Genomic DNA, 18,294 nt, shown 5'->3' with positions numbered 1-18,294 from the left:
AGGCGGTGGGGCACGCCGGCGGAAGAAGCGGGCGCGGGCGGCACAGGAGCCGGGCGGCGCGCGGGCCCGGTCGTTGCTCGGGAGGGCCGGCCTTGGGCCCCGCGGGCCGGCGGCAGGCACGAGGAGAGAGAGAGGGAGAGCGCGGGTGAGGTGGCGGCGCGGGATTGGGTGCGGGCGGCGACGCTGCTGATGTGGCGCTCCACGATTGGCAGGGGCGACGTGGCTGGGCGGCGGTGGACGCGTCCGGCTGCGGGCGGACATGTCCGGCGGCGCGAGGAGGGAGAGGGCTAGGGTTTCATCTGCGCGAAAAATCCGGGAGGGGCACAAATATATAGGTTCTGGGAGCTAGGAGAGTCCAAATGAGGAGCGGTTTTCTCCCACACGATCGTGATCGAATGACCGAGAGCATGGAGGGGGTTTGGATGGGTTTTGGGCCACTTTGGAGGGGTGTTGGGCTGCAAGACGAAAGGGACTTTTACGGTTATCCGGTTAACCGTTGGAGTATCAAACGACCTCCAAATGGCACGAAACTTGACAGGCGGTGTACCGGTGCTATACCAAGGTCGCTTGGCGAACCACGGGCCATTCCGAGAACGTTCAATACCCGCACATGAAAAGAGGCAATAGGGGGCGTCGGGTGACATAGGAGTGCCGGATTGCAAAACGAACAACGGGGAAAATGCTCGGATGCATGAGACGAACACGTATGCAAAATGAGATGCACATGATGACATGATAAAATGCAACACGCAAGCAAATGACAAGGCAACTACGGCAAATAACTGGCGCACACCTAGCGCAACGAATCCGGGGCGTTACATGGTGCGGACGGCTTCCACTTCAGCCCACTTAGTGAACTTGTCCACGGCAACATAGAGGTAGCGATAGCCCCCTAGCGCCCGAGGAAACAGGCCCAGGATATCCAGCCCCCAGACTGCGAATGGCCATGAGAGGGGTATAGTTTGCAGACCTCCAGCCGGCTGATGGATCTGCTTGGCGTGGAACTGGCAGGCCTCGCAAGCCTTCACCAGTTCGACGGCATCATTGAGCGCACTGGGCAATAGAATCCACTGCGGAACGCCTTGCCAACGAGGGTCCGCGATGATGAATGATGCCCACAGTCTCCCCCGTGTATATCCGCAAGCAGTTCCTTCCCTTGCTCCCTGGAGATGCAGCACAGGGACACATCATTCGGTCGCCTTCGGTAGAGCTCTCCATCTCTGATGCAGTATGCTGTGGCCTGTCGTGCCACGCGCTCCGCCTCCTCCTCCTTCTCTGGCAAGATCCCTTGCGTCAGATAGCCCCGGAGCTCCGTGATCCAGCACCCCTCCTGAGGCTCCATTGTCAAGAGTAGACGCGCCCCTGAGACCGGGCCATAGACCGGGGCTCCCGAGGCTGGCGGCTGGGGGAGCTCCTCCCGAGGCTGCACCGTGCTAGACAGTGATGGCGTGGCCGAGGGCTTGAAGAGCCGCTCTTCGAAGACGCCAGGCTCCTGAGGTAGTCGCCTGGATGCTCGTTTGGCAATGTCGTCAGCCTCCTGATTGGTGCCACGGGGTACGTGTTATAACTCCAGTCCCCAGAACTGCTTCTCCATCCTGCGGACCTCCGCAAGGTAGGCTTCCATGTGCTCATCCCTTGGCTCGTATACTTTGCTGGAGAAGTTGTCGAGGAGTTGCGAATCACCCTTAATGGTAAGGCGCTTTACTCCAAGGGCGGCCGCGGCCTTCAGGCCTGCTATCAGGCCTTCATATTCGGCTATGTTGTTGGAGACCTTTTCTCCGTGCTGGAAACAGAGCTGCATGGCGTAGTAGAGCTTGTCTTGGGTAGGAGATATGAGCACCGCACTAGCCCCCACGTCGTGCCTGGAGAATGCCCCGTCGAAGTACATGACCCAACCATCCGGCGCCTTGCTTCCTAGGGAGAGGGATCGATCCTCAACGGCCTTGAGGCCCGGCGCCTCAGTCCACTCTGCCATGAAATCTGCCAAGGCGGCCCCCTTGATGACTCTGGTTGTGCTGAATTCGAGCTGAAACGCTTGTAGTTCAATGTTCCACTCAGAGACTCTTCCAGCTGAGTTAGGGCTCCTGAGCACCCTTTCCAAAGGGTACGCTGAGACAACCTTGATGGGGTGGCCCTGAAAATAATGTCGCAGCTTGCGCGAGGCCACAATAGCGCGAGGAGAAGTTTCTAAGGCATGGGGTACCGCGCCCTTGCATCCCGCAACACTGTGCTGACGAAGCACACAGGATGTTCAACGAGGTTGGGAATGCTGGTGTCGTTGGTGCCCTCCGGAGACCGTGGCGCCTCTTGAGACAGGGGAGCCCCCAGTGGCTGGTCGCTAGGGGGAGGGGTTTCCGCTGTCTCGAGTGTGTCCCCCAGTGGTGGCTGATCCTTCTTGGCTGTGGCAGTGGTTTCTGCGGGTCTTCCTTGTTCACACTTCGCCTTGACCCGGGCAGATGTCGTGGCTTTGTCCCGACGCTCCTCCCTAACCGCCACCGCGGCTGCGCTGGCGGAGTAGGGAGTGGCTGCAAGATAGAGCACCAGGGGTTCCTGAGGGCGCGGGGCCACCATTACCGGAGGGCTGGTTAGGTACCTCTTGAGGTCTTGGAACGCCTTATCGGCCTCTTCAGTCCATTCAAAGGGTCCCTTTTTCTTCATCAGCTGGAAGAAAGGTAGCGCTCGCTCCCCCAAGTTGGAGATGAAGCATCCTAGTGCTGTCACGCGCCCAGTGAGCTTCTGCATTTCTCTGAGGGTCTTTGGCGGGCTCATGTCCTCGACCGCCTTGACCTTTTCTGGGTTTGCCTCGATGCCTCGATGGGACATGAGGAAGCCCAAGAGCTTGCCTGAGGGGACCCCAAACACACACTTCTCTGGATTGAGCCACAGTCTCACGGCGTTGAGGCTCGCGAAGGTTTCCTCCAGGTCTTGTATCAGGGTCTTCTCCTCGCGAGACTTCACCACAATATCATCGATGTAAGCCTCAACGTTCTTCCCGAGCTGCGGGCCCAAGGTGATGTGCATCAGCCGCTGAAAGGTCGCCCCTGCATTGCGCAATCCGAACGGCATGCATGTGTAGCAGTACACCCCACACGGGGTTAGAAAGGCCATTTTTTCCACATCTTCTACCACCATCTTGATCTGGTGATACCCAGAGAAGGCATCCAAGAAACACAATAGGTCACACTCGGCGGTGGAGTCGACGATATGATTGATGCGGGGGAGCCGAAACGGATCTTGCGGGCAAGCATTGTTGAGGTTGGTGAAGTCGACACACATACGTTCCTTCCCCCCTTTCTTCGGTACAACGACTGGGTTGGCCAACCAATCCGGATACCGGACCTCGCGAATGACCCCTGCAGCTTCCAACTTGCGGGTCTCTTGGACGATGAAAGCCTGCTTTTTCGTGGACTGCCGCCTTGCTTTTTGCTTCACGGGTCGGACATTGGGGCACACATTGAGGTGGTGCTCGATTACGCCCCTAGGGATCCCCGCCAGCTAATCGTGCTCCCGTGCGAATACCTTCTTGTTCGCGCACAGGAACTTGACCAGGGCCTCCTCTTGCTCGGGCTCGAGGTTGGCGCCTATGGTGAAGGTGGCGTCAGTGGATCCATCCTCGTCAACCAACATCTGCTTGGTTTCTGCCTTGTCTTGGGTGAACAACTGCTTCTTCTTAGCCGGCGCAGCCCCCTTGGGCTCAGGGGCGTCCGAGTCAGCAGGTTGCGCCGCTGCCGCCGCCTTGAAGGCGAGCTTGAGCACTTGCAACGCATCCCCGGTGTCTCCGCAGACGGTGAGGACGCCTCTGCTCCCGGGCATTTTCACGAGGTTGTACGCCGGGTGAGTCGCAGCCATGAATCGGGCCGGCGCCGGGTAGCCGAGGATGGCGTTGTATGGGAGGCCGATACTGGCGATGTCGGAGTCGATTAGCTTTGTGCGGAAGTTGTCGTAGGTGCCGAAGGTTACCGGGAGCCGAATCTGCCCCAGGGAGCTGGAGGACCCTCCCCCGACGCCCAAGAAGGGCTGGCTGGGCCGAAGCCGCTCCGGTGGTATGTGAAGGAGGCTGAAGGCTTCAATCGAGAGCACGCTGAGGCCCGAGCCATCGTCGATGAGAGTCCTGGTGACGGCCACCTGGCAGATGGTGGGAGTGCACAGCATCGAGAGCGTGCCCGAGCAGGCCGGGTTGGAGGGGTGGTCCTTCGAGCTGAAGGCCAGATCGGCCTTGAGCGCCGACCGACCTGAGGGAGCACCCTGCCGCGTGGAGGTGGCACCGACCTAGCGGACGAATGGCTTGACGTGGCGTCCCGAAGGTGGTGCCTGCGAGTTGCCCAGGAGGGTCGCGACGACCGGCGGCGCCGGCGCAGCGTGCCTGGCGAGGAAGAGGTTGCGCAGCTCTTCCCAAGGGGCCGCGAAAGCCGCTGGTGACTTGTCCGGCCACCGCGCCTGTCGCAATGCTGGGGCCAAGGCTCGGAGCCCCCTGGCCCCCGCGCTAGTGCTAACGACTGGAGCGGACGGCGTGCCGCTCATCGCAGGGTGGGTTGTGGTGTCGGCGGAGAGCGGGTCGGTGGAAGGAGAAGCTCCGGTGCACCCCTACCTGGCGCACCAAATGTTGGATTTCGGGTTCCGGCAGACCCTTTAGGTTCGAACACTGGGGTGCGCACGGAGATCTCGCCCTCTACCTACCTGCACCTCGCCGCCTCGCTAGGATCTAAGCAATCAAAGGAACAACACAAGAGACATGGAGTTTATACTGGTTCAGGCCACCATTGTGGTGTAATACCCTACTCCAGTGTGTGGTGTGGTGGATTGCCTCTTGGGCTGACGATGAATAATACAAGGAAGAACAGCCTCTCGAGGGTCTGTTCTTGGCTGGCGCGATGAACTACTTGGGGAGTTCAGTCGCTCTTTGGATTGATCCCCCTATCCTGGGAGTGGCTAGTCATCTTTATAGGCAAAGGCCCTGGGCCTCTTCCCAAATATTGAGCGGGAAGGGCGCCAACAATTGGCCATTTTGAAGGGGAACATCTAGTACACTTATCCTGACTAAAGTTGGTCCTCGCCTGCCAAAGGCTCTGGTGGTGGTGCCGGCTTGGGCTCCACGATGACCTCCATCCTGCTGTTCTGCTGGTCTTGGCCTTGTTGCACTGAAATGGCTGCCTTTGCTTGATGCTCTCGCCTGCACTTGCTCCCTTTGCACCAAAGAAGAAAGAAGGACACTGCGCGGGCTGGCACCCGCCTGGCGCCCTTGGTCGTCATGGCTTGCGTCATTGGCACCTCGTGAGGTACCCACCTTGATCTCTCCGCCTCCTCGCGAGCCAGCCTGACGAGGCCGTGCCTGAGGAGGCTCCCTGTCATCCACCCAGCGCGGCTCCGCCCCTCGCGAAGGTCTTGAGCTTGTGTTGATGAAGATAGGTCGTGCTGGGCCGCCCCTTGAGCCACGCCACGGGCCGCAGGCAGGCAAGTCTGGGGACCCCCGTTCCCAGAACGCCGACAAAGGCGGGTTCCTATTCTAAATACTCCATGGAAGATCTTGAATATGAGGATCGTATCCGGCTCTGCAAGATAATTTCCACATACCACCGTAGAGAGCACAATATTTTTCACATCTAATCTGCCGACAACTTTTCATGGTGTGACATCACGCCGTGGCCCGGTCATTATGCGAACCATTTTTCTCAACCTGCCACCGCACATATCGCGAGGCGGTTTTATTCGCACGTCTTGTCGAAACAGAGATCATGTCCCCTTATCACGGGATTCTCATCAATACGGGTGTGGGTAACCCAACCGCGCCATTAACACGACGCTTGGGGAATAAGCGAGTTTACCGGGCAAGTGGGGAGGCACAGGATCCCTGGTGCCTTTATAAAGGGATAAGGACTCCCCTTTTTCACCCACGCCTCCTTCTTTCTCTGCTCATCCATTCACTTTCGCTCGAGCCCCAACGCCCAAGCGTTCGTCTTCTCCACCCAAAAAGGTCTTCTGAAAATGTCCGGGTCCGAAGGAGGAGGCAAGTGGATGGCCTCTACCATCCGGGAGAAGGATATCAAAAAGCTTCGGGAGGCCGGGTATCTGGCCAAGAATATCGGTCATCGTCTACCGACGGCGGGACAGATCGTCCCTACTCCGGAACCACACAAGAGGGTTGTATTCCTCCCTCATTTTGTTCGCGGGCTAGGGTTCCCCCTCCACCCATTCGTTCGTGGCATCATGTATTATTACGAGATCGATTTTCATGATCTATCCCCTAATTCCTTCCTCAACATCTCAACATTCATCGTCGTGTGCGAGGCCTTTCTCCGCATCTCGCCACACTTCGGCTTATGGCTGAAGGTTTTTAATGTGAAGCCCAAGGTAGTGAGCGGCGAGCACGCCGAGTGCGAAGGCGCCATGGTGAGCAAGATGCCCAACGTCACATGGCCAACATGTACTTTCAATGATTCCGTCAAGGAGTGGCAGCAGCAGTGGTTTTACATCACTAAGCTGCGCGGCACGGAGTGGGCCGCTGCTCCCGAATTCCGATCCGGAGCCCCCGTGCGGATTACGTCCTGGCCCAAGAAGGTCCAGAACTGTTCTTCGTCCGATGAACTGTCGGTCCTCCAGACGCGCGTCAAGGATATGGAGGACAAGAACATCAAACTAGTCAATGTAGTCCAGGTGATGTTAGTTCGCTGGATTCTGCCTTGTCAACACCGGGCCTGCAATTTATGGGAGTTCGACCCGGCCAAGCACCAGACCCTATGGGAGCTCTTTGACTCCTCACACAAGGACATCTGGAAGGTGCTTTTAAGTCCGCAAATCGTGGCCGGACTCCACCGAGGACCGCGGGTACCAACTGTCCCACACTGCAAGTTCGGTAAGTCACTGTTATGTTGGCAATTCGTATGCTTTATTCGCATATCCTGAGGAAAATGCTTAATGTGTTTTTCACAACCCTCCTAGGGCTGGACGAAGAAGGCGGGGCAGATATACTGCCCGGCCCCACTGCCGAAAGAACCGGCCGACCCACTTCTGACGAAGATGCTGGTCCCGGCGCCTTCCAAGGTGCCAAAGAAGAAGGCCGAGAAGGAGGCCAAGAAGACCAGGGGCGTCCTCCGTCGCCACGGCGCTTTGGACACAAAATCCAAAGACTCCAATGCCCGTTCTTCCTCCAAAGAGGATGAGGAGGAGGAGGAAGATGAATCCCCCGTGGGGGGAAGAAAGAAAAGGACGGCCTCTGCATCCTTGGAGGTTGAGTCGCCTAAGAGGAAAAACTCATCTTCTAGAGGAGTGCACCGCCGCCGCCGATAGCAGCCCGGAGTGGGATCCCAGGGCCCAGCCCCTGGTAAACTCATGAGTATATAAAATCCGAACACGCTTATGCGTCCCGGCTCATCATGGCATAATATTTTAATATGGGCCAAACTTTTTGCAGTCCGGCGAGGTCCCCGCACCGAACAATCCTCGTGGGAGGATTTGCTGGGTTCGGATGCTATGGAGAGCGGGACACCCCCAAAGGCCCCTACCCCCAAACATGTGAATGACACAGAGGTGTCGTCCCAAAAGGACCCAGACCAAGGGGGGTGGGGGAGATCGTAAAGGCGGCGCCAGGAGGTCAAACTTCAGGGACCGGACGAGAGAGGAGGCTCCCATGGACGTCGACGGCAGGGGTGATCTTGAATTCGGCCCCCATCTGGACACAGTCTCGGAGACCACTACAGCTCCAGAGTCAGGCAGGAGGCCTCCCTCGGCTGGAGGGGGTGTGCCTGCTCCCCCGACAACCTCTGTCTAACCGGAGATGCCGGATACCTTATCGACGGCGCTAAAGAGTGCTTCCATCATCGATGAACACCGTGCCCTTATGGGTGCGGTGATTGAGAAGATTCAGTATGCTGAGAGTGGACTGAATGAATCTTGTATCAGTCTTATAAAAGGCGTTGAGGTATGTTTTATGAGGTTTTGAAGAGTGTCATAGTATGGATAGTAGCCCCTGATACTCTGTTCGGCGAAAGAAAGAACCGGACTAGGGATCAAATGTATGTTCGTAGGAGACTCACTTGATGACATCTATCTCTCTTCTTTTATAAGCAGGCACATTTAGCGACTGCCGCCTCTCACACTGTGGAAGTATCCGGACTGAGGCAGGGTCTGGAACGGGCCGAAGGAGAACTTGACCGAGTGAAGAAGCAGTTGGAAGATAACCAAGGTACGCAGAAACCTTGTTTGCATTCAACACGAATGAATAAGAGTGCATGATGAAAATATTTTTCTTATGTGCTCTAGGGCGACGGCCAAAATTGAGGCTCTTAAGAAGGCTGTGGACGAAGCCGAGAAGAAGGCAGCCGCGAAGCAGGCTCTTCGCGAAAAGCACGAGGCCAGGGTTATTGAAGCTGAGGGAGAGCTTCCGGAGGCCATGAAGAAATGCGAGACCTTGGAGTAGAGTTTATCAGGGAAAGAATCCGAACTCGCCCAAGCTCGCCAAGCCACAAGCGATGCCCGGGAGGAAGCCCAGGGTACTTTGAAGGAAATCCAGGAGGCAAGAAAGATTGCGGCTGGTAAGGCTTTTTCTATACAAAGCGATTGTTTGAAAGGAGAAAATCAAGTTGATAATTTTAATTCTGATTTCTCCAGGGGTGTTTGTGGAGCTGCCACGCAGCATATCTGATGCCGCCCAGTTCTAGCGAGCCGAGGAAAAGAGGACTACGGAGAAGCTCTTCTGGTCGTAGTATTTGGCGCCGAATTATCTGGTGCCATTTGTCGATCAGCTGAAGTAGCTGATCGAACTGCACAAGGCAACCGAACTAGCCATGAAGGATTTGATTATCCGTCTATGGCCCACCGAGCCGATTCCAAGCAGTTACTTCGGGCTCATGAAGCGGCTTGTGAGTGCCTGCTCTCGACTCGAATTCATCAAGCGGTCCGTCTGTATGGAGGGTGCGCGAATGGCATTCGCCTGTGCAAAGGTGCACTGGGGGAAGATGGATGCGGAAAAGCTGATGACCGAGGGACCGACGGAGGGGAAGGAGCACCGCAAGCCTGAATTATATTATGATAGTGTCTTGAAAGGAGCCTGCCTTCCGGCGGAGCAATGCACTAAGGACATTATATTTCCATGAATACAGTCATGTTGTCCTTTGTAATGTTGAACAAGGTCATTTCTATTATGTATTGCCTGTTATTTGGAAGTTTTTCCTCTTGTGCGGTCGTTTTATATATTAATCCTGAGAGTTGGCCAGTCATCGGCTTCTGCCCCCATGTAGTAAGTACGGGGGTGTTCGGGATAAACCTGAGCACTCTTTATCCCAGTTTTGGGTCCTTGAAGGAGGTGTTCAGCACAGCGAACCAGGCAATCGGACTATAGGGCTTTATCACTCTCACTTAGCCATAGGAGTTTGACGAAAGGAAGGTAGGCGCAGCCCCTGGTGTTCGGAATACGGCACGAGGGGCTCTATAAGCACCTGATCGGGAGAAAAGCTGATCCATCGCACGTTGCATTGGTTATGGCATTATGCAGAGGAAATCCTTAAAGATTTTGCAACCTCTCGAACAGCTGACCAGCTCTCGCTATATCATGACAGTCAGCTTTTGGCTTTCTCTATTGAGGTGCACATCCGAAAGAACCGGGACACAATCGCAGTAGTTCTCCCTATGCTACCTTAGCCGATATAGAGGAACGTAAGGTACCAAAACATGGGAGCCGGGCAAACCCAACTATTGACCCAAGACATGATTCGGAGCTGATGCATATAATGCTATAAGTTCGGGGTGCCGAACTACCGAGAAGGTGTTTGGACTTTATTGTCGTATTATGGGTATAATGAAGCCCCTGACATATTAAGGCATATCACGATGTACGGATGCCGTTTTGACGAAAGGTGTCAATAAGAAACAGTAGCAGATAAGCGTCATATAAATCTATATGTTGTATTTGAATAATACGCCGATGCATATAAGTACAGGTAATGTGATAAAAAGAAATATGACTGCGGAACCTGTGGAGACCAGTCGGGAGGAAGTTGTATGCAGATCCGGAGTGTGGTCGGATGGTCATCGAGGTGAATATCTGAAGATTCCTTTACGCGTTCGAACTGTTTCCGCGCCATCAGTCCTGGCCAACACAAAGGTTAACCTGCAAAGAAAATGCAAGAAATGTTTGTGCGCCACAGAGCGGTTGAGCTGCAGTATTATGGCCTGTCTTAAATTTTATTGGAGTGTTTTAATTGAGCTCTAGACGAGCCGGGCTATCTTGCCGTGCAGTAGTTCGGACTCCTTCAGTGGTGTCCGGAAGCTCGGCCGTCGACTCGAGGTTCGATTGAAAGGTGCCACTCATTGCTTCTGTTGTTAAAGCGGCGATAGACTCTTCGGCAGTGAGGGGAAGTTCAGCCCTACCATTAACCGTGATGACGCCACACGGACCGGGCATCTTAAGTTTACTGTAGGCATAATGTGGCACCGCGTTGAATCGAGCAAACGCGGTTCGTCCGAGCAGTGCTTGATAGTCACTGCAAGAGGGGACGATCTCAAAGACTAACTCTTCGGTAGGGTAATTGTTTGGTGATATGAAGACTACCTCTAGAGTGATGGAGCCTGTACAACTAGCCTCCACACTTGGTGTAACACCTTTAAAGGTGGTTTCAGTGGGTTTGATCATCGAATGATCGATACCCATCTGGCACATTGTGTCCTGATACAGCAGGTTTAGACTACTGCCTCCGTCCATAAGGACTCGTGTGAGGTGGAACCCGTCAATTATTGGGTCGAGGACGAGTGCGGCTGAATTTCCCTGATTGGTATTAGCCGGACGATCCGTATGATCGAAAGTGATCGGCCGTATTTTGTATTGTGGGGCGACTGGCTCCGTTAAGTCGACATCCCCAAAAGTGCACGTCCGTTCCGGTTTGGGGATGTGGATGGCGTTTATCATATTCACCATTTTGATTTGTGGGGGAAATCTCCTTTGCCCTCCTTTGTTTGGTGATCGGGGCTCCTCGTCGTCGTCACTTTGAGACCCTTGCTCCTTGTTTGCGGCACCTGACCTGTCGGCTTGCTTGAAGACCCAGCATTCTTTGTTGGTGTGATTGGCTGGTGTTCCTTGGGTGCCGTGAATTTGGCATGGACGATCGAGTATGCAGTCCAAACTAGACGGGCCCGAATTGTTCTTTTGGAATGGCGTTTTCCACTAATCGGACTTAGAGCCACTGAATCCGGCATTGACTGCCGTGTCTTCGGTGTTATCACCGTTTTGCGACGCTTGTGTTTGTTGCGTCGTGGTTTGTCGTTGCTGTCTCTGGCTTTTGATGTGCTAGGATTGCTTGCTGTGTTGTTGTTATGAGCCAACCAGCTATCCTCTCCCGCACAAAAGTGGGTCATGAGTGTCGTGAGGGCTGTCATGGACTTGGCTTTTCTTGGCCGAGATGTCGGGCAAGCCACTTGTCACGGATGTTATGCTTAAAGGCCGCTAGGGCTTCGGTGTCCGGACAGTCAACAATTTGGTTCTTCTTAGTTAGGAACCGAGTCCAGAATTTCCTAGCTGACTCTTCGGGCTGTTGGGTTAAGTGACTTAAATCGTCAGCGTTCGGTGGTCGTACATAAGTGCCCTGGAAGTTATCCAGGAATGCGTCTTCCAGGTCCTCCCAACTTCCGATGGAGTTTGCTGGCAAGCTGTTCAGCCAATGCCGAGCCGGTCCCTTGAGTTTTAGTGGGAGGTACTTGATGGCGTGTAGATCATCCTCGCGGGCCATGTGAATGTGGAGGAAGAAATCTTCTATCATACCGCGGGGTCTGTAGTACCATCATATGATTCAATGTTCATGGGTTTAAACCCTTCTGGGAATTCATGATCCATTACTTCATCAGTGAAGCATTGGGGGTGTGCGACGCCTCTATGCTGGGCTACATTGTATTCGGTCCGGCCGGATTTGTTTCTAGTGTATCCGGCGTGACGGTCATCATCATGTGTTGTGGCGCCCCCCCCCCCCCCCAGTGATCCGTAGATCAATCTTGATTGTCCTGCTTTGTTTTCCAATTCGTCTCGCAGGTCGTGCGTGGAGCCCCGGGCCTTTGAGTTTTTGCTTGTTTGGCGACGGGGTGCAGGCTGGTGTTCGGTTTGATACGCCGCTTTGTCTCGGCCATGAGGTGGCCGGACAACCGCATTGTGTGCTAGCAGTGTGGGCTTTAATGCCTCCTCGAGTTGAGGTAGCAACCTGCGCGTTGGGTAACTTTTGGTTGGGCGCTCGAGTCGGCATTCCTCGGCTGCCAAGACCTCAGTCCATCTATCAGTTAGCAGATCTTCATCATCTTGGAGCTGCTGCTGCATTTTCTTTAGGCTTTTTGCAGTGGATATAAGCCGGCGCTTGAAGGGCTCCTGCTCGATGGGATCCTCAGGCATGATGAATTCTTCATCGCCAAGGCTCACTTCACCTTCGGAGAGGGGCATGTAATTGTCATCCTCTGATTCCCCATCTGTTGCCTGTTACTTAGGGCTAGCTTGCCCATCCTCCCCTTCAGCCTGATCTGATTCTGGCTGGGCGAGGTTGTTTTCGTCTTCGGCATCATCCGGAGTGCTATTGTCTCTTGTGCTGGTATCGCTATTTTTGCTATGGCGGGGCTTAGAGCGGTGCCGATGACGCCGGTGCTTAGATTGCTTTTTGGAGGGATTATCCTCTGTTGCCTCATCGCCATCGCTTTCTTTGGGGGTGTCCACCATGTATATATCATATGATGAGGTGGCTATCCAGCGCCCTCTGGGCGATGGTTGCTGTTCTTCTCCTGCATCGCCGTCCATACCGTCGATGTCTTCGGAGTCGAAGTCAAGCACGTCGGTTAAGTCATCAACAGTGGCTATTAAGTGGGTGGTGGGTGGGGAAAAAATTTCTTCGTTGTCTGCTTCCCACCCAAGCCTGACATAGTTCAGCCAAGAGTCTCCTGATAGAGAGAGATGCGTCAATGAATTTAGCACGTCACCCAAGGGTGAGTGCTGAAAGATATCCGCAGAGGTAAACTCCATGATCGGTGCCCAATCAGATTCGATAGGCACGGACGCACGCGGTTCGGAACCTATGGCCGGAGACGAGTCCGAGGGTCCGATGACACATATCTCTTTAGAGGTGAAGTTTGTGTTCGGCTCCAGTGCCAATGAATGTGCGGCCTCCGTGACGGGGTCCATCCACCCGTCTTCGGATGGCACGATCTGCTCCAGATTAAGGGCTGGGGCAGCCGCAGGTGCGACCTCCCAAATACTGTCCGATGGCAGATCTAAGTCATGCCCGTCGTGACTGTTCGACGCTCCTAACATGGGCTCAAATCTGTCGAAGATCAAGTCTCCGCGGATGTCGGCGGTGTAGTTCAAGTTTCCAAACCTGACCTAATGGCCAGGGGCGTAGGTGTCGATCTGCTCCAGATGGCCAAGCGAGTTGGCCTGCAATACGAAGCCGCCGAATACGAAGGTCTATCCGGGGAGGAAAATCTTACCCTGGACTGCATCGTTGTAGATGATTGAAGGAGCCATCAGGCCTTATCGTGACGACACAGTGGAACTCCCAATGAAAGCACCAATGTCGGTGTCAAAACCGGCGGATCTTGGGTAGGGGGTCCCGAACTGTGTGTCTAAGTGGTAATAGGAGGCGGGGGACACGATGTTTACCCAGGTTCGGGCCCTCTTGATGGAGGTAATACCCTACTTCCTACTTGATTGATCTTGATGATATGAGTATTACAAGAGTCGATCTACCACGAGATCATAGAGGCGAAACCGTAGAAGCTAGCCTATGATTATGATTGTTCTCGTCCTACGGACTAAACCCTCCGGTTTATATAGACATCGGAGGGGGCTAGGGTTACACAAAGTCGGTTACAGAGAAGGAGATCTACATATCTGAATTGCCAGGCTCGCCTTCCATGCAAAGGAGAGTCCCGCCCGGACACGGGACGAAGTCTTCAATCTTGTATCTTCATAGTCCAACAGTTCGGTCAAAGTATATAGTCCAGCTGTCCGAGGACCCCCTAATCTAGGACTCCCTCACTCGCCACCAGCTTCAGCGAGTGCGGAAGGACAATGGTTTGGCCTGCATCCCATGCCTCCATCAACAGGATTGTCATAGAGGTTCGATTCTCCGTCGACGCCCTGTGGGCCGTCCTGGCTCCCCCTTTCTCTGCTTTCTTCAATGCGGTGGTTTCCACTACCAGATCCATATGATGCATCTTGATCCTCAATCCATTACTCTTCTTGCTATCTTCGCCTTTGTTTGTGAAGCCATGGTGGGCATTGCCCCTTCCGTTGCCCTCTTGCGTCACTTCTTCTCCTTGTGCCTGATAGACCCGTTGCAGTGCTCGCAGTGTGTAAGCTTCCAGGCCGTGGCAGAGACGGCCGCCTCGGGGATTGATTTTAGCCTTTCACCTTCTATGAATGGGTTCCGGACGCGGTGGCTATATGTGGATGTCGGAGTGCCTAGCCCCCTGCTCTCACATCCGACGTTGCCTCCTGTCCCCAATCCGGGTTGGGGCCCTGACAGGCTCGTGAGCCCCCGGCTTTCCTTCGTCTGGCGTCGGCTGGGGAGGTTGAGAGCGCTCAGCGTGACCGCGCCCAAGGTGGTGAAGGAGTTCCTCCAGTGTCGCGTTGCTCCTCTCCAGCGCCATTCTCGGCCAATGTGGGCCCTGACCGGGCATCAGGATCGCATGAGGCTCCAGGACATAGAGCTGGCGCCTGAAATGCTAAGGATGGTGCTGGAGGTCTTGACAGGGGACCCCTCGTCGGGCGATGTCCGGCACGGGGGCAGCCTCATGTATCTCTGCTCGGGCGGGGCCGAGTTTGCGAGGCAGATGCCTCACTTCAACGAATGGGGGCTGCGCCTACCTGGCCTCGTGGGGCCTCGCGAGAATCCCATTGCCGTGGCCCCCTTCCCCGTTGCCAACACCTATTTTGCCTCAAGAGGGGGTGCAGGGAGGCAAGCATTGCTGGAGGCTGGGGGATCTTGTGTCGAGGTGTTGATGTCACGTGTAGCTCCCGAGGCATCGTCCTCTGGGGCTTGCGGAGCCTGCCCCGAGGCGGTCGTTGATGAGGGGGCGCAACCTGCGGCTCCCGAGGCCGAAGCCCCTAAGGCCTCGGCAGGCCACCAAGAAGCGGTGCTCGACCACTCCTCTTAGCTTGGCATCCGTGAGGTAGGCTGCCCAGGCGCTTCTTCGTCTATGCCATGCGCCGGCCCTTATGCCGAGAACCTGGGTCGCTTCCGCATAAACTTCGACGCCCTCCGCAAGAGGAAGGAGTCTTCGAGCGGCAGTGAGCGCCCCTGTCGACCGTTGAAGCACATGAGGTACTTCGCCATGGACGAGTAAGTACCTCATTCTTGTAATTCCTTATTTGCTGGTCCCTTTCCTGACCGTGGCCCTTCAGGATCCCTCCCGCCGAGCTCGCGGAGCCTACCGAGAAGCTGCTTCCTCTGGGCTCGCCTCCATCACTGGCCTTGGGTGTGTCGAGCTTGCGTGCTGCCCCTGACGCGGGTTCGGCCAGAGAGGCGAGCCGGCCCGTACGGAGCCTCGAGCCCGTGCCCTTGGCGCTTTTCCTTCGCGACCTCGCCCGGGGCGTGACCAGCCTGCCCCAAGCTCCTTCTCTGATCATGGACGGAGAATGGTTGAAGTCGATCCTTGGCTCTTCTTCCAGGGACGGACCTGTGCCGGCCAGGGTCCCTTGCGGAACCCACCCAGCGATTCTGGGGGCTCCAGCCCCCCGCCCCCCGCTGAGAGGGGGCGAGACGCTTCAGGGCCCTCCGCCAGCGCCGACGGCGGAGGATGATGTTGACGACGTGCTCAAGCGATCCCGGGAGCGCAGCGCCATTTGCCAAGAATGCGTCCGGAAGGCGATGGACGCGATGGGCCAGCTTGGTAGAGAGCTTGCTGGTGTGGATGCATGTCTTGAAGCTGAATGCCTGAGGCTGGTTGAGGAGCAGCGCAAGCTGAAGGTGGCAGTTAGCCTCGCGCGTCATCAACGCGAGCTTGATAACGCGAAGGCTGAAGCATCCCTCGAAACCCCGTGAAAGGCCTGCTCCCGAGCCATTGAGGAAGCTCAGGAGGCATACCGGCGACGCAAGATCGTGGAGAAGCATGCGTGGGAGCTCCAAGCCTGGAGCACTTCCCTGGAGCAGCAAGTGGAGCCGCCCTTGCGTCGCTGAAGGGGACACCCGTCAAGGAGGAGGAGCTCCGGAGGCGCGAGGAAGCGCTGACGCTGGAGGCCGCCGAGCGCAATCTTCACCTTGAGCGGTTGGAGACGAGGGAGCGCCAGGTTGCCCAGGCGGAGGATGATGTCGGCACACGGGAGGCTCGAATCCAAGAAGAGATCGACCACCGCGTGGTGGAAGTTCACGCAGGCCTTGTGTGGAAGTATAGCGAGAGGCTGAAGCTGGTTCAAGCCGAGGCTGCAGGCAAGACTCCTGCCCTCAGGTCCAAGCTGACCGAAGCGACGCAGCGCGCACAGGCCACCGCGGCCGCCCTGATCTCAGCGTTGACTGAATTGGCCTCCTCCCGCGCCGAGCTCCTTCTTCTTTAATGGCGGGTTGACGATGCTGAGTCCGTCGCTCGACAGAACAGGGAAGAAATTCTCCAGCGGCAGACGATGGAGCACATGCATGGCCCCATGCTCCAATCACTCAGGGACAGTGCCAACGCGGCTCTGGGCAATATCTGCGATGCGACCGCTCCGCATCCCCATGTGACCAACTATGCCGGTCACCTCCGGTTCTTCACTAACGTGGCGATGCATCTGGAGAATCGCTCTGAGAGAGCTCGCCAGCTTGTCGAGGAGAGGAGCCGCAGCCTGCTTGCGCGTGCATTCTCCCGTGTCTTCAGCCACCTTCAAGATAGGGATCCTCACTTTGACTTCGACGCTGTCATTGCTCCGGTGCCCATGGCCATTCGAGGCGACCTGGCGCGGTGGGTGGAGGACAACGTGGATGCACTTGTCCGGGCCTTCACCTCTGATGATGATGGGGTGGTAGTTGCTGCGGATGAAGGTGATGTGGTGAACGGCAGTGAAGATGGCGCCAACGACGGCGATGGTGAAGCCAGTGATAGCGACAATGGCTCCAGTGCTGCTTCCGGAGAAGATCAAGAGGATGCGGTGAGCGACATGTCTGATTGATTCTGCGCCCCCCTGCTGTTTATCCTGCGCGGAAAAAGCTCGGGCGTGGCCTTGAAGGTTGTAAGAGCATTTTGGGAGGGGAAGCCCCTCATGTAAAAATGATTGTCGTCCGCACGTTGTTAAGAACGGCGCCGAATTGGCGCCCGCATGATGTTATGTTCCCTGCGATGGGTTAATTACAGTGATTTACCTTTAGCCCGGACAAACCTTGGGTAGGCTTGTGAGGCTGTAACTCTCCGGGGGTCCTCTGAGGGGACCTGCTGACCACGTAGCGGGGGCCTCGCAAGAGCAAGTGCCGGCCGCGGGACGGCGTGCGCACGCATGCTGAGCTCAGCCTCGCCCGTGAGGGGCTCGCGAGGGGGAGGCAACTAGTGTGAACTCCTGACCAGGACAGAAACCAGAGCGCAAGAAAACACACGAACGAGACAAAACACCCCTCCCCGCACACACGCAAATGCAAATTCAATTTCAACTTAAGTCCGAAGCAAGGAAGCTCGACCACACAAGAGAAGGCAAAAATAAAAGGCCGCGTTCGGCACCTAGTCTAGTCTTCGACGTATTCTCACCAGCGCGGAGCTAAGTGCTGCCACTGGGCGTGGGAGGGAGCCCCCGAGGCCCGAGGGCGGCTCTCCAGAGACTCCGGGGCATGTACAACCCCAACTCATTATTACGTGAGAGTGTCATGGGCGGCGAGCTTCCCAGGCACTAGGCCTTCTTCACAGGTACCGGCCTTGCTTCATATCGCCAGATGAGGGCCCTGCCTTGCGCCACCCTCAACCGCCATTGACGGTGACCGGAAACCAAGGACAGCGCCAATGGGGTAAAGGGGACGCCAGCGGTTCCCCCGACGACCATGGGTCCTCTACCGGGGGCAGGCCTTGCGGCACCTCCCTAGCAAAGGGCCTACCTCTGAGAAACACCTTGCTCCGCGCACCGTGGGGAGGGGCATGGTTCCCGGCCCCTCTCCTGCATCCCCCAGTGCGCTCCCTCTGGCGGGAGGGAGGCTGCCGAGCTGGGGCAGCCCTCCGCTGTAGTGACCTGGACTTCCTGCGACCCATGGTTAGCATAAGCTTGCTCCTAAGGAATTAGTGGTACCGATAGCTGATGCCGCCGGCGTGGTTGGCGAGGCTTCCTTGAGGCTCCTAAAAAGGCTCGGCTTCTGGTGTCTCTTCCTCCCAGCCTGGCCCGAGGAA

This window comes from Triticum aestivum, chromosome 4B, assembly GCF_018294505.1.
Source record: "Triticum aestivum cultivar Chinese Spring chromosome 4B, IWGSC CS RefSeq v2.1, whole genome shotgun sequence".
NCBI lineage: Eukaryota > Viridiplantae > Streptophyta > Magnoliopsida > Poales > Poaceae > Triticum > Triticum aestivum.
This window is presented reverse-complemented; position numbering follows the sequence as displayed.